The following is a 23550-nucleotide window of genomic DNA, read 5'->3' on the forward strand; positions in this document are numbered from 1 at the left end:
GAGGGTAGTCCTGTGCAGGGCAAAGGGTGGCACTGCCCACTGGGAAAATCCAGAACCCTGGCACAGACACAAATACACATGCAGATACAGACACACAGGCCCACGTGTGCACAGACCTGCACACAAGCGCACATACAGCCACACACAAAGAGGGTCACACTAATGCACACAGACCTAGAGGGCACGCAGAAGCACACACACACCTTCCAGGCCCTCCCACTGCCGTCTGCGGCTGGCCACACCCATGGGGGGAGGTCTTTTTTCCAAGAGAAGGTCTCTTGGAGAGTGGGGGGTGGAAAATGTGAATAAACATGTTCTTCCTGAAGGGCATATTGTCAGGAGACTGTTGTGTCCCAGGGTGAGATAGTAACCTTCCCAGCAAATACTCAGAGGAGCGCCACCCGCATAGCCACAGACAGCCCCAGCCCCCGTTACGAAGTGAGCACGCGCAGGTGTGACACGGACACTCCTTACCGTGACTGTCGCCAAATCTGGTTTCTGAGGGCTGGTGCCTCACCCCGTCACATGGGTGTCCATGCCTCCCACAGACACATTTGCTGGGAGTCACCACTCTGGGCCCTGGAGTCCAGGAGAATAAGGCCGTCTATACCCCCGAAGGGCCCCGCTGAGCCCAGTGAGCCTCCGCATGCCCTCTGTGTGTCAAACATGATGTGAGGGGACAGAAATAAGTGAGGCATGGTCTCAGCCATCATGGAGCCCCAGGGCTAAGGGCTGCGCTGGCAGGTTCGGGCACACTTCTTCCTGCAATGCGCCCATGCCTGAAACACAGGTGGAACCTTCTTTAGGAGCCTCTTGTCCCGTGTAGCTCACTGCACACCTATGGGTGCCAATTTAAAATCTATATGAAGCTGAGATTTTAGGGAATTAGATGATCTTGTGTGGAAAAACTAAAATGAGTTCTTCTTTTTTTTTTTTTTTAAGATTTTATTTATTTATTTGACACAGAGAGAGAGATCGCAAGTAAGGAGAGCGGCAGGCAGAGAGAGAGGAGGAAGCATGCTCCCTGCTGAGCAGAGAGCCTGAGGTGGGGCTCGATCCCAGGACCTTGGGACCATGACCTGAGCTGAAGGCAGAGGCTTAACCCACTGAGCCACCCAGGCGCCCTAAAATGAGTTCTTCTAAAGGCTCACGTGTCCCCTCGGCTGCACCACTGGGTGTGTGAGCACTGCCCCAGCCACCGTGCGGTGACGCCTCCTAATTGTCCTCGGAAACAGACACACCCCAGTGGATCCGCTCAAAAAAAAGACTCTCTGCCTCGCTGCTTCCCCCAGAGCCTCCTCCCTGATAGTCGGCAATCTGCTGGAGAACAATCCTGGGACCTCCCCTGTCATTTTACAGATGAGGACACCGAGACCCAGAGCAGGAATGTGACATGGCCTTCTTCACCTATCCCCTGCCTACCCTTCACTCATCACCCAGGTGGCAACTGGACCCAGGCTCCAGATGCCAACTGTCCCTCTCCTTCCCCTCACTCTGCATTCGAGAGGACTCAGCCACTGGCCAAAGCTTTATTTCCCTCTCATCACCCTGATTATTCCCTGTTTAATTAAAATTTGTTTCAGCTAATAGGCTTTAAATTAGTATTTTCAAATATTGACATCTGCTGGACCCTTATTCATTATTTTCGAAAGCTCTAGGGCTAATTGCTTTATCACCCACCAATTAATTACTTATGCACTGGACAGGTAGCCACTGCCCCCAGAACATGGACGGACATACTCACAGGAAGGTGAAGCTGCACATACAACAGACACCGTAGTCGTGGGTGTGCATGAGCACACGTGTACACACACACACGCATATACCCTGGGCACATTCTGCTGTAGAAGTCAGGGCCAGCATAGTATCTGTACATAGGTTGGGGGACCAGAGGGAAAGCAAAGCATCCCTAGCAGGTGTGGGTACCTTGCCAGCCCCTGTCACATCATCCCAAGGACTCTGCAGGACTGGAACCTCTCCTCTTTGCACTCCCATGAGTGCCCAGGGAGTGGTAACACTGAAAGGTCTGAGGGCCGATCCCAGTAGGGCCCCAAGGCTCGAGAAGGTCCCAGGGAGGGCAGCTGGAGCTAGTGACTCAGGGCCTTGAGAGGGGAGGGAGGCCCTGGAAGGGAATGACGTCTATGCAGGGTGCAAGCCACCCGCAAGAGGAGACTCAAGGTCAGAGGAGGGGCTTCAGCGGAGGAGAGGCCAGGACTGTAACGGTCCCGGAGGCCAGAGAGAGAGTGTCCAGAGTGACGCCCAGGTTGACTTTCTCCAGTAAGGAGGCTGACAATGTGAGGTACCCAGCTAGGGACATCACAGACCCAATGGGGTCCTGTGCTCACAGAGCAGCTCCCCGGGCAGCCCGAGGGGGCAAAGCTGGCTTTGGGGAGCTGGGTATTTTCCATGGGAGCCCCTCAGGAAGGCTGTCCCTGTGTCTCATAAGCATGGCCCCCTGTGCTGTTTCCTGGGCTACTGAGTCCTTTGTTTATTTATTCATTAATTAATTTGTTTGTTTATTCATTTATTTAGAGAAGGAGAGAGGGCAGAGGGAGAGAGAGGATCTCGGGCGGACTCCAAGCTGAGCGCAGAGCCTGACTCGGGGCTCCATCCCGCAACCCTGAGATCATGACCTGAGTCGAAATCAAGAGTCGGTCGCTTAACAGACTGAGCCACCCAGGCATCCCATCCTGAGACCTTTAAAGAAGAACAGTGGTGCATTCAGAATGCCACCCCAGCACCCCACCTCCCTGAGCAGGCAGGGATCCTCCCCGGCCAGTTCGGGTCGGAGCAAGTGAGAGCAGCTTCTCATGGGTCAGCGGAACAAGGAGCTTCCCCAGACCTCTGCCAGCCCTGTGCTCTGGGCTGCTGGCGCCGTGGGAGGGTCCCAGCTTCCCCGCCCCTGTCCCACCACTGCCAACACCTGCCAAGGGCCAGCCTCGGCCCCCTGAGCAGTCAGGATGGGAGAGGGCTGAGAGGGAGGCCCTCGGCTCCACGCAGGCAGGTTTGTTTTTCTCCTTGTAAACAGTCTGGAGTGATTGGGATTAAAGTCTCTGCAAGTTGCTGGTATCGCTTTTCGGGAGAGCCGAGTAATCCGCGGGGATTAAAGAAGCAGCCGTGCTCATCTCCCACAAATGAGTATCTGTCAGAGGCATTGACCTGTTAAAATAATGAATTTAATGTGCAGCAAACCACACGTGGCGGTGAGCAGCATGGCCTGGCAGATTGTTTTCCATGTGTCCTAGTGAGACTTCTAAGGCAACAGGACCCCCGATCAGGCTGCCGCACCCCCAGCCCTCCACAGCCTTGAACCTCCTTCCTCAGCCGTCAGAGCTGAGAGGTCCAGTGGCTTTTCTGATGGAGAAAGGAAATGGGTGTCCTAGAAATCATCAAGCCCTCTCTTGCTTGGTCCACTCAGGAGAGACAACCATCTCTCAGTTTTCTGCAGGTTTATTATCCGCTCTGTGGGCCATTTGTGGTTTCCTCCAGTGGCTCTCCTATAGCTCAGCCTCCAGTGGGCACCAGTAAGGCCTTATGTGGCCTTGACCCCTTCTTTAGGGCTCAGTCCCAGGATGGCCCGCCCCCCCTCCAGCCCCTGGGCTTGCCTGGGCCCCAATCTTCGACCAGAGCTGAGGCCAGGAAAAGCAGGCACCTAGGCCACCACTCTCCTTTTACATAAGGGGAAACTGAGGCCAGAGAAGGGACCCGACTTCATCCTCGTCACCTCCAGCATCCGTAGCAAACAGAGGACAGGTTCGCGGTTTTCCGTCCACTTCCCCATTTCTGGGGACACAGAAATAGCAGTCTGGCCACTGTCTAATAGCACACATCACGGTTCTCGCAGTGGGAGAATCACGGAGGCAAATTCAGGAGTGGGAGGAAGAGGTGGCCAGGAAGCGAGGGTGAGAGAGTGCAAGCCCACCACCCAGTCCCCAGGGCCAGGACTCGTGCCTGGGGGCAGGTCCCGCAGGGAGCTGAAGGGCCTCTCATCCCTGACCCTGGAGGGATAGGCACAGCACCAGTGCGGAGAGTGCCTCGACTTGAGGGGAGGAGCTGGCGGAGGGGCTGGACCCTGCTCCTACCTCAGTGGCCACTGTCACGGCCAACACACCTTTCCCTATCCAGCCACTGTCCCCAACATATGTGGTAGAGGAACCAGTTTCTCCCTCCCGGCGTCTGCTCTGGGGAATGGAGGCCGTACCTCCAGCATCTAACAGAACCAATATATGGCCAGTCCCTCCAGGAGGCTGGGACAGGCTCACCTTCCAAGGTGTTTCTAGCTGGGAAGGGTGGTGGCCCCAGGGCTATTGCCCAGCCACTGTAACATCTGTAGATACAGATGTTCTAGCTGGTGCGGGGGGCGGGTACTGATTCCTGCCCCCAGAACTCTCCCAGGGCAAGCACTCTTTCCTTTCTTGACTTTCCAGGAGGTTTCTCTCCCACCAACAAGGGCACCGGCTTGCTCTCATTAGGTGATAATGAACGACTTGGTGGAAAGGTAATGCGCATTTTTTTTCTTCTTCTTTCTCTAAATTTTTTTTTAAGAAGTCAGGTGCTTCTGCATTTTCTAGGTCCCGGGTATTCTAATCTCAGATGGGTCAATAGAGCCAGACGGCCATACTGTGACGTCAGGCAGCAAGCTGGGAGGCAGGAGGGCTTCCCGAGGCAGCTGCCCTCCGAGACCCCCCTTGACCATCCCGGCTGGGATGTCGGGAGCAGGTTAGAATCCTGGAAGGGCCTTGTCTTTGCTTCGAAGCAGAGATGTTCTTGGACACGAACACAGCTTTTCCAGGGGAAGCTGAGGGGCTTCACGCACGTGAGGAGCCTACATGTGAGGCAGGTGACCATGGACTAGCACTTGCAGGGGCCCAGTCCCAGGCTGGCAGGACGGAAAACCCTGACAGTGGGAATGTCTCCTTGTGAGTCCCACATTCACACCTGACAGTTGGGTCCCCTGATGAGATAGGAGGAGAGAGAAGGTCCACAGAGGGGCACAGCCTGTAAGAGGCAGGAGGGTCAAAAGTAAGAGTCTGCATTGCAGACGGTCAGCACATACTCCTGGAGAGGGTGCAGGGGTGAGAGCCAGAGGCAGGGTCGGGGAGCAAGAGAGGAGTGTTTGGAGCGTGGTGCCCTGGCCTCCGGAGCACAGATGGGGAGTTCAGACCTCCTCTAGCCAGAAGGAGGAGGTCTGAGGAGGGGAAAGACAGCTCTTTCTCTGAATCGGCTTTCCCAGCAGTGAGGCAGGCTTCTGCCACCCCCGCCCCACCCCTGCTCCCGACTAGGGGATGGAGGTCGGATGCTGGAGGGGCCCACTGGGGCCACTCTCCGGTCTCTGCCTGAGCCCTGACTCTTCCTGTCATCTTGGGGACATCACCCATCCCCCAGACCTAGTTTCCCCACCCAGCTCATGGGGGTAATGATTTGCTGCCCGGGGCACGGCAGCCGAGTGGCCTCTCTTACAGCACGAAGGGTTTAAGTTAGACACGAGGAACGGGCTTTTTGAAAATGAGAGTTCTCGAGGGCAAGGATCCAGGAATATCTTTTCTCCTTGTTTGCTCACACTCTGCCACTTTCTAAAAAGACATTGGCGTGGGTGACCGGAGGGAGGTGTGAGGATTGCCTGCCGTGGAAAGAATCAGGCCATGCTAATCCACGCTGACTGAGGAGGGCTCGCATTCACGTCAGATGTTTTACAGCTCGCATTTCATAGGCTGCGTGTGACCATCCTGGGATTGCTGGACTGTTCATTTGCTCCACGAGCCTGTTCTCTGTGGAGAGAGCAAAGGTCAAGCTCAATCACTCTCATGCCCGAGTCTCCAATCCATTTATCACTCACTGAGTCCCCACTGTGCGCTCAGGCCACGGGGACTCTGGAGGAGGGAGCACGTGGCCATGGCGGCAGGCGGCCAGGTCACTGTCTGGCTGGGGAGACATGACTCACACACATGACACAATCGAGAGCAGGGGGCGGCCGTTAATCAGAGCAGGAGGGTTGGGACGGACTCCAAGGGCTGGTTCTTCCTCCTCCACCTGCAGAAATGCATGCAGTTAAAGAAGAAAGCTTTGTGGGGTTCAGGAGGCTGGTGAGGAGGCCCCGTGTATTTAAGAAGGTGGTGGAGACCCCCCATGGCCCCTGTGGCTGGGCCAGCCAGAGCCCAGGGAGGTGGAGAAGGCGGGCTAAGCAGGGGAACTTTGGTCTGGGAGCCGAGAGACCTGCGTTCTGGTTGCAACCCTGCTCACAACGCTTCCTGTTCAATCGTCCGACCCTTCGCTTCCACAGCGACAAACTGGGGGTGCAGGTAGATCCCCGCCGCCCTAATCATGGGCTGCGAGTCTCTCGGCAGAGTGTGGGTGGGCCTGTCCCCTGAGAGGGCTAGGAGGGAGGAAGGGAACACGGTCTGAGGAGGGAGGGTCAGGACCGAAGATCCCCCAGGTCCTACTTGTCCTTGGATCAGGTGTAGTGAATCAGAGGAGGCGGAGCCTTGGCTAAGGAGACTCTGAGTGTCCCAGGTTCAAGCCCATCTTCACTCCAGTTGCACCAGAACAGGGCAATAAGACATGCCATTGGGCTCCTACCAGGGAGAGGCAAGGTTATTTTGTCCCTTGCAGGCTTCCAGATGGTTGAGGTTCCCAGGTAGATCAGGAGGCAGGGCCTCAGGAGCTGGGAGCCTCCGACCTATTGGGGGACACTGAAACCACCCTTTCCCAGGTCCTTGGTGGATGGCCCTGGCTCGCAGCTTGTGCTCAGAAGGTTCTCTTGCTGGGGTTCCCGAAGCCTCTGCTCTGCCACGAGGCAGGCCTCAGGCCCCATGCTCAGGGAGCAAGCAAGGTCCCCCACCACTCTCCTTCCCCTGCCCTGCCCTGAAAGCGTCATCAGGGGCAGGTGGGGGACCCAGAGCGCTCCCCAGTGTTCCCAGCGCGCGCCCCACCTGTGCCCTTCTTTCGCACGGTGTCCTGCACTTCCTTGTCTCGCCGCTGGTTCGAGTCCCACCTCCCACACAAAGCCTTCCCTGAGGATTCCCGTTCACAGCCAGCCTTCCCCCGGCACTTGCCATTCTCAGCACATGGCTCTCACTATTCCATTCACTCCCCAGAACAGCCCTGTGAGGTAAGAGCTGTCAGCCCTTTTACCAGATAAGGAAACCAAGGCGCCAAGAAGTGAAGTAGCTGGCCAGAGTCACAGGGCTAGCAAGGGGGGAGGCCAGATCTCGGCCCCCATTGGTCTGGGTCTGGGGCCGCACCCTCACCTCCCCATGAGGCCGCACTGCCTCCCACAGCCGCTGCTCGCAGTCCCGACCAGACTGTGAGTCAGGCCCTGCAGCCCTTCTGTTCTGAGGGCCTGCGTCCCCTCACTGGCCGGCAGGCCTGCTTCAGGCAAGGGTAGGGCTTGGACGTCTCCCAGCCACCTCCTACCCCACGCCTCGCAGCAGCATGCCTAAAGTTGGCCTCTGGATTTGATCCTGGACTCCTGTGAGAGCAACAGGCAGACACCAGAAGCCCAGAGAGTCCTGGCCATTCTGTGAGTCCCCCGCAGAGGACGCCACTCCCCAGCCCTGTGCCGCTCCAGAGCTGGTTCCTCCCCGGGATCCCAGCTGTCAGCTGGCCCTGCCTGGGTCCGAGGGGCTCTGGAGGAGGAAGGAGATGCGTCAGGGTTTCCACAGGACTGTTGCTCTCTTTGTCCTTAAAAAAATCCCATAGGGACCATCCTCATGTAGAGTAGGTCCCTGTCTTTCCCTGGGTTCCCTGTTGGTACGGGAAGGTTTTCCTGAGGGTTTTATTTTCTTCCCTTAGGCCTCTCTACCCTGCTCAGGAGAGGGCAGCCAGGTTGACTTCCTGATCTAAGTGAGTAGAACCTAAGCATTCCAGGACTAGGGCCTCCTCCCTCCTTTCCCCACCCTGACCACGCCCTGAGGCAGCTCCTTGGGCCTCTCCCCAATGGGGGCTCCAAGCTTTCTGTCTCCCTGACTGCTTCTCCAGGAAGGATGGGTTGGAGGGAGGATCCAGCCAGTTTCCAGGAATCCCACCCATTCCAGCTCCAATTAAACCCTCCAGCAGACCCCCCTCCCCTGGAGAGAGAAGTTTCTCTAAGGGTCACCCTTGGCCCAGACCTGAATCCCAGCCTCTTCTCTTCCATCTCTTCTGATTCACAGACTGCCTGTAGTTCCCTGCATGGAATGTTCCAGAAGGACCCACCCCCTCCCCACTACATCTTTCTCAGTTGTAACCATGAAGATGCTTCTGAAATCATTTTGAAGAAATGCCATTTCATCACTTAAAAGTGCAATTCATTTGTAAACCCATGTAATCAAACAGGGAAAAGTAAAACCAATATTGATTAGCAATTAGCCTGTATGTTCCATCACATTGATGGAACCCCTCTTGAGAACCAGGCCCTGCACTGGGGGCTGAGGACACAGAAATTGAGTAGAGCCTGCTCTTGCCGGCAGTAGGGCCCTGCATCCCAGAGCGGGCTGCGGGACGGGTGAACGGTGGCTGCGTCACGCCCCTTCCGTCTTGCCTGCGCTCCAGGTACCAGCTGCATGCTAGGCCCCGGGGGAACACGAACAGTCAGCCAGGTCTTCCAGAAGCAAGTGCCAAGTGCACCTACCCAGAAAGCCGGGTTATCAAGGAACCCACACACTCCCTGCCAGTGGGGGCCCACCGAATGATTTCAGAAGCCGTGTGCCTTTGGCAAGTTACTGAATCTCTCTGGGCATTAATTTCTCCTCTAAAAGGACTATTCACTGGTCTTCCTGTTTAAGGAGTGCTTTGTGAGATTTTCTGATTGTCTTCACGGCAACCCTAGGAGACAAGCACACTGTACATTATTATCCCACGTTCAATTTTGCAGATGAAGAAAATGTTCACTAGAGAGGCCACGGAGGTTAAACTTGGGTCACGCAGTGGGAGGAATGGAGCCGAAGCCAGACTTTCTGCTCTTTCCAGTGTTGGGTTAGACAGTCTCCCAAATTTCTTTTGCTTTATAAATTCTAGGACTCAAAGAGATGGGGGCAGGGAGTACATAAAAAGTCCAAGTCTGGAAAAGCTGCAACTGTGGGTGGAGGCTCGGGGGGCTCTGGGGAAGGGGGAGTGCGGTCCTGAGGAAGAGAGAGCGGAACCCCCCAGAGTCAGCGGTCAGGACGGCCGCTCAGGGCTCATGATGCTGCGTCAATCAGACCTGCCCACACTCGACCGAGGTTGAAACCTCTGTGCCGCAGGGTAATTAGGTTTCTTGGTGATGTTCCCCTTCCGTTTATAGATCCACCTGTAATCAGAACTGGGCACCGGGGACGCTGGCCTTTCCCAACCACACAGAAGGGTTGCCCTTCCGCGTTCCCATTCAGTGGGGAGGGGACAGAAAGAAAGGCTGGGAAGGGACACCGTTGGAGGCTTTGGTCAGATCACTTTTGCCTTGAAGGACAAGTGAATTTCCATGAGGTCCCAGACTGGTAACACTTCCAGGAGATTAGACACCCTGAGGGCGTGGACAGGTGCCAATCGTTGAACTGAGGAGCGAGAGTAAGCATTCAGAAACTTGGAGACCAAATGAGCCCCCACAACATCTTTCAGATCATCCTGCCAGTAAACTATCAACCACAGACCTCTCTATGAGCAGATGACATCCCTTACCCCACCCCTCGCTATGTCTTGAGTCTTTGGTCTTTGAGGGAGACTGGGAGGCCCAGAGGGTGTGACGGGATACAGAATGTCGGGGGGGCCGACAGGGTTAGGAAGTGGCCAAGGTTACAGTCCGACTGGGCTCTGTGGTCCCCGTGAGGATGGTGCCTCTAACCCGGTCCTGCTGGCTCTCTCTCCTGTCCCTGCTGCTGGGCTCAAACCAGGGGGTCTGACTACTCAGACGCTGCAAGGCGTGCCTCGACGGGGCGCCTGGGTGGCTCTGTCCATTCAGCGTTTGCCTTCGGCTCAGGTCATGATCTCAGAGGCCTGGGATCCAGCCCCGCATCAGGCTCCCCACTGAGCCAGGGGTCTGCTTGTCCCTCTCCCTCTGCTCCTCCCACCTCTTAGGTGCTCTCTCTCGTTCTCTCTCCCGCTCTCTCAGATAAATTTTTAAAAAACTTAAAAAATGAAAAAGAAGGATCTTGAGAGATAACTGTGGGACGCCTCATCCCCCACCCCCGCTCCCAGGTTACCAAAAGGAGTCGGCAACACCTGACCAATGGCAGGTCTACACCGGGTCTGCTATGTCTTGCTGGGCAGGGCCTTGGGAAGATGCGGGGAGGGACCCTGAGCCTGGGAAAAAGGAGGTTTACCAACAGGTCAAGTCAGAGAAATAGGCAGGAGGAGTGGAAGGAGGAGGACCCTCAGGGAGGCGGGGGACATGCAGTGCTTTGTCTTTGGGCCACTTGAAGGGAGAGGCATGGCCACAAGGAGAGCAGGTGAAGGCGGCAGCCTGCGCCCTCCTCAGCACTCAGCCTGAGGCATCCCTGTGAACCTCAGGCAGACACTGCCCGGGCCTGCCCCACCTGCTGCCCCAGGGCAGGGGACACGCTCTTGGTCCAACAACCCCGTGGAGAAAGCTGCAGCTGCCGGGGTTCACTGGGGTTTATGGGCAGGTTCATGTGACAGGAAGAGGTTTCTTCTTTATTTTCTAGCCCTTCCTTTCTTTATATTTTTCCTTCCTTCTTTCTTTCCTTTCTTCCTTCCTTCCTTCCTCACTTTTCACTCGTTCTTCCCCCTTGCTTCCTCCTTTCCTTTCTTCCCACTTCCGTTCTCTTTCCCTTTTAGTCCTTCCTATCCTTCTCCCTATGTCTCCTTCTCGTTCTTTCCCTTCCTCCTCCCCTCTATGTTCCCAGGGAGGACATTGCCACTGCTAGCATTTCCACCCGCCTTTTTTCTGAAGCAACCTGACTTCAGAACTTTGTGTTTCCACCTCCTTAAGGCAAATCAGATGCAAAAGGGAGTGTGCGGAGTGAGGAGGAGGAGGGTGAGGAAGGTCACAGCCTGTAAACATGGCCTGGACACACTGGAGTCTCATAGCCCTCAGCTGCCTAAAGGCCCAGCCCCGAGCTTAATGCATGAGAAGACAGAGGAGCCCCCCAGACTGACTCAGCTGCGCACCCAAGGGGCCCCTCTTTCTCTTTTACAAGGCTTATTCCAAGGGCCCAGCCCCAGGGTAATGCTTCAGTGTGTCTGCTCGGTTGCTCCAGCATCTTCCTTTTTGAAGAGCAGACCAGGTGCTATGAAGCAGGTACCAAGACACTTGGAGGAACCCTAGGCTCAGGAGATAAGACACTCGCATGAGAACTGTGTCCAGTCAAGTGTGGCTCGACCTCCAGCCAGGGCTAGGGAATTCTAGGGGAGAAGATAGAGGGCTGGAGAAGGAGCAGGAGGTCTAAAGGTGGATCACTTGAGCTGGGTTCTGACAGCTGGGAGGATTTGCACGGATGATCAGAGCAGGGAGGATGCAGGCAAGAGCAAATTATTTGAGTCAGTTACTTCAAATGGCAGGCAATAAATTGGATGGATGGATGAATGGTTGGATGGATGGATGGATGGATGGATGGAAGGATGGGTGGGTGGGTGGATGGATGGATGGATGGATGGATGGATGGATGGGTGGATGGATGGTTGGATGGATGGATGGATGGATGGAGGGATGGATGGATGGATGGATGGGTGGGTGGAGGTATGGAAGGCATCAGTTGGCCCCGAAAGACCGCTGGGCTCAGCGCTGCTGTGCTGTATTAGGTATCTGGTTTCAAGCCAGGGCTCTGAGGGACATGACACACTCCGCCTCACCAGACCTCTCACTCACCCACTTGCCACCACCCTTAGCTATCCTTCCACGTTCTACAAGAGACCAAACAAGGGAATGAAGCCTAAATCTGGCTCCTTCCCACCGCCCTGCCCCACCCTGGGCCCAACGTTCAGAGAAGAGTTAAGTGACAGAGCCTCGTTCTCCTGTATGAATTAATAATTGATTCGGTAACAAATCACTAATATTGCAGTAGTCGTGGTGAATAAGATAATGAATGTGTTCTGTCCAGGGAGTGTCGTGTTGTGAGGATTCAGCTGAAATTATTCATAAATGTGCTACTTTTCCTCATCTCCAACTGCTGCTAGTTTAGCTCCTCTTTTTAATCTTCCCAACCTGTCACATTCAATGGTGGAAATCGTCAGGCTCCATATACAGCAGAATATTAAGGGGGAACTGCCAAGGCATTATGTCAAATTTCAATAGGAAATAGAAACAAAGTGCTTGCAGACCCTTTCCCACTTCTCTTGAAGTTCAGAAATAAGACTTAAAAGTTTGGGGATGGGCTCTTCCCATTTTAGGGAAGAAAATCCCAAGCCAAGGATTTCAGAGCCTCAGGTCGTGGTCTCTACTGTGCCACATACTTGCTTTGTGACTTTGGGCCAGACACTCAAACATCCTGGACCAAGTTTCCCCATCTCTCAAAGAGATGTGATAGCGCCTCTCTGCTTTGGTCCTAGGGATAATGAGAGAATTGCAAGGTGATGGGAAAGTGCTCTAGGCCCCTGACAGATAGCTGGGCTGGATTTTCTCCACTCTCCCCTACTTGCTTACTGCATGCCAGACAAGTCAGGTGGTTCACTCTTCTCCAAGCATGCCTTCCATGTGCCCACCACCAGGAGTACCCTTCCTTATCTCCTTCTTTGTTTATCTGATCCCTCCAGCCCTCTGGGCTCAGTTCAGCTACCACCTCTACCTCTGTCATGAAGCCTTTCTTGATCCTCCATCTCAAACATGTTCTCTCTTCCTTCAAGCCCTCCCCCGGAACATTCTGGCCCTTTCTTACACTGCTCTTCACTACACACCATCTTCCAAGTAGGCTTAAGCATCTCAAGAATAGAAGATGTCTTATGTATCTTCCAGAACAGTAAGAGAAAAACAAAATGTTTGTGGAATGAGTCCATTGGTAGGTGGGTGGATGGATGGATGGATGGATGATGGATGGATGGATGGGTTGGATGTGTGGGTAGGGGATGGGTGGGCAGATGAATAGGCAGATGGATGGATAGTGGATAGATGGGTGGGTGAATGGATAGGAGAATAAGAAACTTGAAACTGGCAGCATACTGTTTTCAGTCAGTGGGCAAGTGTTTGCTGAGTCCCTGCCATGTACCTGGTTTTGTTATTGATCTCTGCTGCCTTGGGTTGGAAAGCAGAAGAGAAAGTATCAATGACTAGACACTGAGTGTACTTGAGACAAGATTATAGTGATCAGATTGGGCTGGAGAATGGAAATCATAACATGACAGCTGACAGAAGCTTCGGATGGGCCTTCTGGAGGCCTTACTATTACTATGACCCAAACTCCTACAAAGGAGACCTGGAATAGAGAGGGCGTAGACACTTAACTTGACTGGTTTACAAGACCAGATCCTAGGACTCCAGACCACCAGACTGATGTTCTTCCTTCATACGGGGAACTATCTAAGGGAGAGATAATGAGCCCCTCTGAGAGGAGGAATGGGGCTCTGGAAGTCTGAGAGACTTGAGTGGGAAGGAAGTACTTGTCCCAAGGGGCTAATGCTGACTCTGCCAAGACATGGAAGGAGGTGAAGAGTTCTCCAAGGACCTGGCCAGCCTCAGTTGATTGGGATTGTTCCTAGAACTGACCTATGGGGTCATCTGGATTGGGGGCCCAGAGTAAAGAGGGGTTGAAGAACAGGGGACCCCTAGGTCAGATGCCATAAGAGTGGAAGGACATGAAGGAGTAGAAGCAAGGGTTGCCTTCTTTCCCCCATTGTGTCCACCTATCTTCAGTCCTTCTGCATGAACACACAGTAATCAAATAAACCTTCCAGCACATCCCACAATATACACAATATACCATCCCACAATATACCCTTCACCACAAAGTGAAACCCACTGCGCTCCAGAGCCAATGCAGACACCCCCATACCACCCCCAGCTGTTCACTGACACACGTGAAAACGGTTTCAGACACCCACATAAACAAATGTGGAAATGCGCCCCATAAAACACACATGTCCACACATGCGTGACACATAGACACGAAGAAACACACACTCATCCAAGCCTTCATTCTGAATAAGTTATTAAAAATGTAGACATCGCCGGCTCCCAGGGTCAATATGTTGTTTTTAAATTTAAACATGAATTTCCATTTCATTGAGCCTCCAGGGCTAACAAGATGTGCTGTGACAGGAGCAGCTAGCTGGAAAAGGCATGATTGAGGAGCAAGCCAATGATGTGTGTGCACAGCCTGGGCTGGGAGGGGAACCTCCTTCGCCCAGCCCCCATGGCCCAGTAGGAGTCAGAGGCAGGCGCTTAGTGTCCCTGCTACGACTCAGCACTGAGATCTGACCAGCCTGACCAACCCATGCGTCCAAAGCTAAGAGATCAGAGTGTGACAGAAGAAGTGACAGCCATCCATCCATGCATGCATCCATTTGTCCATCCAGGCGTTCTCCCATGCCTGTGTCCATGCACCTGTGTGTCAACCCATGCATACCATCCATCTTTCTGTATTCTATGAAAACCCGAACAGACCTGAACGAAGGACGATGGAGATGATGACAAGAAGAAAGTTGCTGTCCCTGCCCCCACAGAAGTTTCTACTTTGATCAGGATAGGATGTGTGTCTCAGATCTCCAGCCTATGGACTCCCCAGACAGTACCTAACTTTCTGGGTTATAACCAGACCATTAGTGATCTCTCCCCCTGGGACAGAAGTTCTGTGATAGAAGGTCTCCTATTTGATCATCCAGCAATGGACCCTCAGCACCTAACCCCCAGGAGGTGCTCAGTGGATGTCTGGTACACTTGTACGGAACAGAGTTGATGTTTAGAAGGCAGACTCAGAGGCTCTATGTGGTTTTGCCCTTTTTCTTCCCCCGGCACCTGGCTGACAGCCGTGCAGATGGTGACTCAGTAATACAGGAATGAATGAGGGAGGGAGGGAGGGAGCGAGTGAGTGAGTGAATTTAAAAAAAAAAAAAAGAAAAAAAACTAGCACACAGCAAAGAAAGGGGTGCTGAGTGGGCAGGACTTGCTTCCCGGAGCAGGTGGACAAGGAGGAAGCATTCTCTCCTCACACCTGGCTGCTAGAATGTGGAGAGACCGTGGCTAAGAGGGGAAGCCATGGGCAGAGCTCTTGGCTGGGAGTGAGGCACAGTCAGTACTGGCAGGACTAGCTCCTGAGGGCTGTGACCTAGGCAATGGGCAGCTATGCCGCTCCCAGGAAGCCCCAGCTTCCGCCCTGCCCTGGCTGCCTCTCTTGATAAGCCGCACGTCTGGTACTTTCCTCTGATCCCAGGGGTAGTTTTTCTCCTGCATTTCAGGGACCTTCTGTTCGCCTGGGCTGGGCCGGTGCTGTAGGAACGTGGGTATCTTACACGCCCTTAACACCACTCACTCCACAACGGGGTGCAGTGGTGAGGGCAGCGGTGTTAACGGGCAAGAAGGAAGGAGAAGCTGTGCCTTCTGAAGGAGCCTCATGGACAAGTGAGGCCATAGTCTTGTCTCCTCCAGATGGTTTGACTGAAACTGGCTCTCCATTCTCCTCCTTCCCCCCACCCCCAACACACAACCAGGACCCTTGGCTAATGTGGCTCAGATTCCACCAAACTCAGTCTCACACACACACTCACACCCACCCATAAACACGCACACAGCTCCCAGATTTGGCGGGGGGGTGGTGGTGGTGGATAGTCTTTCCCTTGCCTCTAGAATTCTGAACTCAGAACAAATTTCAGGATGTTTTCATTAAAATTCAGGCAGTTTGGTTCTGCCTCTGGAAGAGGCTCACAGAAGCAGAATTCCAGAAACAGGCGAACAGGTCAGCTGGGAGGGCCGTGAGGCCAACTACTTGGGGCTGGGGCCAAGCACACGCCTCTTGGCCCGCCTGCATGCTGCTCTCGTCTCTGCCTGTGTGAGGGAGCACACCCGCTAGCTCACACACGCCCTGTTTCCCAAAGTCCTGCCTACACATGAGCGCACACCAAGCAACGGCTGAGCCTAGACAGAGCCTTCCCACACCACGTCCCTCCCTCCCCAGCGTGTACCTACATGCCAAAATGGTGCACAGGCCAGCGTGCAGACCCTGTGCCCACCAGCGCACACACGTGCACACACAGGCTGGCGCGGGCGAGCACACCGGTGACGTCAGCCCCCAGCCTTGGGCCTCCAGCCCGAGGTCCTGCAGTTACAGGGAGGGCTAGGCACCTGCCTGCAGGCAAAACCTTCTCCCTCCTAGGAGTGGAGTCTCAGGCCTCTGGCCCTTTAAACATGCTTTTCAAGTCTGTCTCTCAAATAATTCAGCCAAGGCATCAGCCAAAAGGGCACACTCTCCTTTCCTTGTCTTCAGGAGTAGGAGAAGGAAGGAGACAGGGGAGAGAGGAGATTAATTGGTCCTGGAGCGTGAGGCAGGGATTGTGTAAGCCCGGGCTGCCAGGGAAGCGGGGGCGGGGGCACCTCTTATCTCCTTCTGTCCTTTACTTGTCACGCTCTCCCAAGGACCTCACGCACGTCTTCACAGGGAGGGTGGCCTCTCAGTTCAGTCAAAGCCTGGAAACGGCCGTGTGTCCGCCCCTCTCTCCACCACTCTTGCCCCCGTACTAGCAGCCAACCAAAACCCTACCATTTCAGGCCAGGCCTGAGGAGCTCACTTTGGCTTGTGTGGCCCTGAAGGGTCACTTGGCAAAGCAGGTTTTATCTTGGTTGCCCAGGGGTTAGGCCTGCACAGGATGAAGCCGGAAACCTGTCTGTAAATAGAGTCATGTTCCCTCTGGTAGGTCTCAGATGAAGACCTCTAGGGTCTGTGACTCCTGTCCCCCTCCCATCATACCTGTCAGCTCCACGCTCTCTTCCCTCTGTCCCTGGCTGTGAGCTGTCCCGGAGGCTGGCGGTCAGAAGGCTGGGAGGGCATTGCTGCCCAAGTTGTCAACCCCTAGCCTTCACATCTGGTCCTTTTGGGAGATAACCCACACCCCAGGCTTTCTGAACCTCAGTGGCAGGGCCAGGGCTAGGCCTGCCTGGCCCCTTAGGATATCTTTCAGTGGGTCCCAGTGTAGGAGGGCTCAGCAGGCAGATACAGCTCGGCCCGAACACTTTGCTTACAGCTTGGGTGTCCCACAGTGCAGGCAGTCTCCTGTGCGGGGACCAGGGCCACACCCTTGAAGCATCCCAAGGGGACCGTAATGCCCCCAAGATTCCAACCAACTCTAACTCTAACACTCTGAATTCTCTCCAGGATCCCACTTGCCCTCAGTGGCGATCAGTGCATCACATCTGGAGGGGACTCCAACCGCCCCCCCTCCACCGCTCCACTGCTACTACCTGCCACCAACCCCAGCTTCCGGGACCACTCAGCCAGGGGGCAAGAGGCACGCTTGGTCCAGTCCTCTCTAAAAGCTGGTGGCAAAGTGTCTGTTCACGTGGGAAACTACATCTCTAGAGAGAGTCACATTCTCTAGTACATAAGATATATAGGTCAGGCTCCAGGCTCCTTCTGCATGACTGCCCCTCAGATATCTGAGGAAGAGTCAGCAGCCCAGGCCCCCACTAGGCACCCCCCCCCGACCCTTCACTTACAGTCCATCAGCTGTGAGTAGACTGAGCCCTGGGTGCAGGGGTCCCATGGTGAATGGGACCGAGCTCTCCTCCCTACTGATTAGAGGGGCCCAGGCAGGACTAGGATATGGCTACTGTGGCTTCCAAACAGATCCCCTGACACCCTTAATCAGTTACTCTTACCCAAGAGAGATGAAGGCCTCTACTGAGGTCAGCGGAGCCCAGTGCTGTGCGGGGGCTGGGGTGGGCACGGCGGGGACAAAGACGGCCACACAGACCAGAGAGAAGGAGACAATGGGGATCTTGCACTAGGAAGACTGGACTATGGGATACCTCCAATGAGGCTGGCACTGGGGGAGGAGTGTGTATGGGGCTCAGCCTGGGCCTGAATCCAGCTGTGCCGGTGGACAAGTGGGCTGCGTGTGCTGATCTGTCCGTGGGAGTACTGACGAGACCTGTTTGAACTGTCACTGGGAATGCCAGCACCAGATCACCCATCACACCATTCATACATAGTTGGGACTCAATAAAGGGGAGGCCTAGGAATTCTAGGAAGGGTCAGGGGAGACCCAAGACCTTGGGTCTTCCAAACTCTGCTTTCATGTCCAGAAAACAAGAAGAATTCTAAAGTGTGTTGATGCCTTCTGATCTGGCAAACCTAGGTGGAGTCTCCAAGCCTCCTCCTCTCACATGGAGACCCCTTGGGAGAATCACCTCTTCGACTTTCCATTAGAAACATGTGCTTAGGACAGATGAGAAGCAGCTAGCACGGGGAGGGCAAATTGAGGTGCGAGATTCTTCTGTGCCTGCCTTCCTAGGAAAGGTGGCCACTGCGTACGTCCCTTGAATGTTCCCCCGGAAGGGTTGACATGAGGCTTGGGGTCTTCCTGAGACAAAGGCAGTGGCTTCAGCTCAATAAAAGAGGCTTCCTGGAGGATAGGCACCTTATACATAACTCTTACCATGCCTGGGATGACATTTCAGTGCATGGGCCTGCTTATTAATAAAAACAAAGGAGCCGCGATTCTTCCTGAGGCCATGAGTCGAAGAGCAGAAGGTCCTGGAAGCGGGGAAGAACAGGAGTGAGATGGGGTCGAGGGAAGGTGGATGGAGCTAGTGTGCCAGAGATCAGGGTCATTCCCAAATTCCACTTCCTGACCTCCAGCTGCACCCCGTGCCTTCCTCTCCCTGAGACTCTGCAGGCCGAGTTTCGGTGCACGCGGGAATGTCGGTGTAAGCAGGCCTTTAAAAAAAAATCCTTTTCTTTCAAATCAATGTAAAAATATTCTGCGGTACAGAGCAGATTTGATTAAAAAGGGAAAAGGTTGCCTGAAATATGCCCCCAAAAAATTGAGCTAATGGGAATCTCATTCATTATTTAATCTCCTGCTTATCAGAACAGGACCCAAATGGAATCTAATACAGCATATGCACGGTGTTGTCCTGGAGAGCAGACAGAAGGTAAGGGGCAGGAGGAGGGAGAGGCGGATAAAGACTTGCCATTTCACTTCAGATATTAAACCGGGCTGCGGGCTCTGAACCAGATTCATCACGGGAGTGGAGCTGAAAATCCCTGTAAAGGTGTGCGTGCATGTGTGGACAGACGCACACAGGCATATCCACACTCGTGCATTCCACCGAGTGTCACAGACAGTCGCGCTCCCGGGCTTTATTAGGTACAAATAAAATATGTCCCCACCGGCCGCACCCCATGGGACCGTGAGGTCGTGGATGGCCGGGCAGCGCTGTGTCCTGCTTGCTTAATGCTGTGCTGGCAAACCCTGCCTGGTTGCAAAGAGGGCCTGCCTGGCAGGACTCGGACAAACGCTCTATGACACCCTCTCTGGAGGGAGGTTGGGGGGCGGAGAGGACTGCCGAGAGGCCCGTGTGCCCAGCTTCCTACCGTATACCAAGGCCTCTCACCCCCCTAGCAACTCTGGAGACAGTGTCACCATCCCTGTCTCTCCCCCTCCAAGATTCCTGTGCCTTTCCCTCGACCGCACGCCCTCCTTCAAGTGTATCAACCCGAGGCCAGCCATTGTACTCCGCACGGATGATGAACTGATAAGCAGGCCAGCGGCGGCTCCCCCAGATTTCCATCTTGTTCAGACGGTGCTTTTTCATCACCTCCCAGCCATGCCCACCTCCCCTGCCCGGATCACCCCATCCCCTCCCTTCCTGCTCCATGACCCCTTTCCTGGCCTCTCTTCCCCAGACACACCCCACCCCTCCCTTCCCTAGCCGGCGCTCCCCGAGATCCACAGGCTGAGAACGTGCTGGATGCCAAGCCTGGAGGATCCTCCAGGTCCTGTGCCCACCACGTGAGCCACGACTGGGTTTTCCTGCTCTTCAACCCCGACTCCCGAGGCAGCATCTGAGGGAATATTTTCTCCGTTCAGCATGCTTTGTGGCCCCGGTGACAAATGGGTCGGGTGTGTGGAGACCATTTCTCAGCGAACAGCCACCTTTCAAATCGTCAGTCTGTTAACATGCAGGTCATCGGTGGTCTCACGGACTGGGCTCCCCGATGTCCAGCATCCCGTCCATCCCCCTCTCCTTGCCACCCCATTTCCAGTAGGCCCATTGCACAGGAGGGCCAGCCTAGGCTAGAAGAATAGGGGCGCATGTGAGAGGCACACGATTCTTTTTCTTAAGAATGGGTGACTCCAAGGGGCCATCATGTGGGCTTAAGCTGGGACATCTCCCTCCCCTTGGTCCCTCTGACCAAACCTGGACTGGGGTGCAGTGGAGACAGGTGTGGGGTGAGATGGGCGTTGTCCGACCTGCTAACTTCTTTCCTTCCTTTAATGCCAATCAGGGATAGCTCTTCCTAACTCTCATGTTCTTTGATATTCAACTCGAGCTGTAGGGGAGTTTAAAAAAAAAAAAAGAAACCAGAGCAGGGCACCAAACCACCTACAAAACAACTCAGCAAGGCAGTTTCTCTAGCAAACCTGCGTCTTATATCTTCTGTGACAAAAAGATTTATAGCAATTTTTTATTAAAAAAGAGAGAGAGAGAGAGAGAGAGCTGCACATAATCAGATCTGAGACGCAGAAATGGGAGCGGGGTGGGGGGGTGTTATTCGTGTAAGTTATTTTAAAATATATGTTAGGTGCGTGATGGATTTTTCCAACTCGCAGCTGGAGGAGGGCCACAGCAGCTCCCCCCCGCAACCCGATGCCTGGCCTACAGTGATGGGAATGACGTGGGAAGGGGAAGGGCAGTAAGGGACGGGGCTCCGGAAAGGCAGGAGGCGGCTGGTATATGGCAGGAGCATGCTCTCCTCACTCAAGCTCCCACCCCAGGGCCGAGCAGCAGCCCACAGTCCTCTTCCCTCAACAGGTAGAGAGGGACTCCTGCCTCCTCTTATAGGGAAGGACACAGCCGCAGGCTCTTAAAGCCGGAAGCAACCTTAGGACCACACACCACCCCCAACCGCCCTGGCCTCCCGGCCCCACCAAGTCCACTGTTAAGCTCTCGACTTGGTTTCCTAGATGAAGTAAATGGTGGTTATAAAGAGAAAGGCTCACTCTGCATTTTGAAACACTGAGATGAGACTCATTGGTCTCTGTGGTAAGGTACACACACACCCACCCCCCTAATCAGAGGCCTCTGGGTCTCCATGCCCCAGGGCAGAACCCCTTTCCTGGGGTCAAGGCAGGAGCTGGTATGCCTGTCCCGTGGAAAGGACTGGGGCCTGTCTCAGAATGAGCAGAGCTGGTGGGATGGGTTACCGACCTGGCCCTGAGGCAGGACACCTGTGTGCTGAGATCCGCACCAATGGGGCAAGGGGGCGGGGGGTGGGGGTGAGATGGATGATCTTCATGAACACGACCCCACCTGAGGAAATTCCTCCCCCACAGGGAAGCCCAATCCCTTGGGACCACCCCCCCCCAGACAACCCTATATGATGACTACCTTCAACGGTGAGCGAAAAAGACAGGAGGGGGTTGAGGGGGAGGCAGGGAGGAACTGTCCAGAAAACAGGTTCTGTGAAGAATAGCTTGAGGAACGAGGAGGTAAAGAAAAGGACGCCGGGGAGGTGTGAGGCCTGCCTTCGGACACTGCCCCCCCCCCATTGCAGAGCAGAAAGCAATCCCCATAAGGCCCCTGGATAGGCCTTATGAGGAGGGGTTTTGACGGCACAGATAGAAAAGACATTTTAGAGGGTGGAGCAGAATGGATAAAAATGCAGGAGGAAGCTTGGTGCAAGGGACAGGCAATGCCTACCCCACAATTACGTCCTAATGTGCTGCGTCAGCCTCCAAGGCAGACTCACAGGGAAGATACTAGAAGGGCAAGTACTTTCCAGACGCCTCAGATTGCACCGTTAAAGCACCACGTCTCCTCACTGGCCTTGGCTGGAACTATGCAACCTCCATCCTGTTTCTCTTGAGTCTTCTCGGACACTTCCGAGGCCTCCGTGAGCTGAACTTCCCAAGATCCAGCGCTTGTCTGTCCGGGGAAGGGGCTGATCTGTGTCCGAGGACAAGCGCTACCCAGGTGGGAGCGCGCCTAAGGCTCCAGGAGGGTTCTGGGCATCGAGGTGTGCACAAGTCCCACCGGACAAGGCCCGCCCTCCGAGTAGCCTTCCCTGCCTCCCCCACCCCCGCACACGCCATCCAGCCTCTGTCAGCCCGCTTATTGTACGCTCATTGTCCACAAACAAAATCTTAAATAACTCCAGAGCTGTTCCACTCAAAGGAGCCCCGGGTGATTTCTTTGGGAAAGGGAGGCCTCCGTCTCTGTGGGGGGGAGGTCCAGAATGTAAAGGAGTCTCCCCAGCTGAGACCCTCTGCTTCTCCTCGGGCAGTGAGCCGGCCCCAAGCTGGGCCAGCTGTGCGGGGCCACGTGTCACCCACAGGCACGCGCCTTGACGTCTCCCGGTGGAGTCGGAGCTGTCCCGTCTGCGAAGGCCACTGATTCCTCCTGCTCATGGGCTGTTGGGGGAGGAAATGAGAGGAGGTACGTGGAGGCCTGACTAGGCTCTGGGAGGGAATAAAGACTGAGTGGACGGTGGTCCAGATCCCAGTTCAGGTGGAAGATGCTGGCTATGAACCACCCTGGCTGCCTGGCGAGGGTTCTGCCTCCTGGACAGATGGCCTCACCACGGGGGCGAGGCCAGCCACTGGCACCTAGTGCCGAGGTGGGGGAGTGGGTCTCTGAGAACAGGAAATGAGGATTGGGGCCAAATCTGGGGGAATCTGTGTAGCCAAGACCATCTCAGAAGAGGCGATGATGGCTTGTTTCTTAAGAGCAGCCCCGGCTCAGAAGATGCATGTGCTTCTGTCCCTGCTGTAGTGTCTGTCTGTCTGTCTCACACGCACGCCCCAGCACACAGGATGCGAACAGGCACGTATGGAAATGCTGACACGTGTCACTCACACTTCTGCCCCGCGCCGCCCCTCTGCCACGAGAGAACACACCAGATAGCATCCGCTATCACAGGTGCCCCCACTGGCGCAGTCAGTCACACCCTGTCACAAGCTCCATTTCCCAGCCCTGCATCTAGAGGGCTGCACACGCAGGCATGCACAGGTGGGGACAGGCCTTATCCCTCTGCACACTCACACCCGTACAGTGCACCACTGCCACCGTCCCCACCTACACCATGTCCCACGGTGTCCCACGGCGTCACAGGCAGACACTGTCCAGCCCTCCACTCCAGCCATTTGTCCCCAGCCCTTCTTATGGGTCTTGCTGGACTGGGGGAGGGGTGCGGAGAGCAGCAGGAGAGGGGGTGGCCTCGCCTTCATAGAGGGTGACTCCTCGTGTTATTTTTAAACCTTCCCCTCATTTGCTAAATGAGGCTTTCGCTCAGCTCCTCTCGCGGCGGGGGGCGGGGAGCCAGTGGCCTGACAGATGCTTAAGAAATTACGGGTGAAACGTGCTGACTCAGGCCCGAATTACTTGCTGTCCCGGGACTGTATTTAGTCCAATAAGCGCGGCTGGCTGGCTCACCCACCCTCCTCCCTTACCTTCCTCTTCTTCCTCTCTGCCTCCCCCATTTCTGCTTCTGTCTC

General features: G+C 55.0%; 1 protein-coding gene and 1 long non-coding RNA gene across 51 annotated transcripts in view; both read left to right on the forward strand.

The window, feature by feature from the left end:
- Nucleotides 1-23550, forward strand: part of CELF4 (CUGBP Elav-like family member 4) — a 288774-nt gene that overhangs the window by 127335 nt on the left and 137889 nt on the right. The window lies entirely within an intron of this gene.
- LOC122902921 lies at nt 7790-8278 on the forward strand. The gene is made up of 2 exons (XR_006383892.1): nt 7790-7842; nt 8151-8278. It is a non-coding gene; the product is annotated as an uncharacterized LOC122902921 (long non-coding RNA).

Source organism: Neovison vison, chromosome 3 (assembly GCF_020171115.1).
Source record: "Neovison vison isolate M4711 chromosome 3, ASM_NN_V1, whole genome shotgun sequence".
NCBI classification, from domain to species: Eukaryota; Metazoa; Chordata; class Mammalia; order Carnivora; family Mustelidae; genus Neogale; species Neogale vison.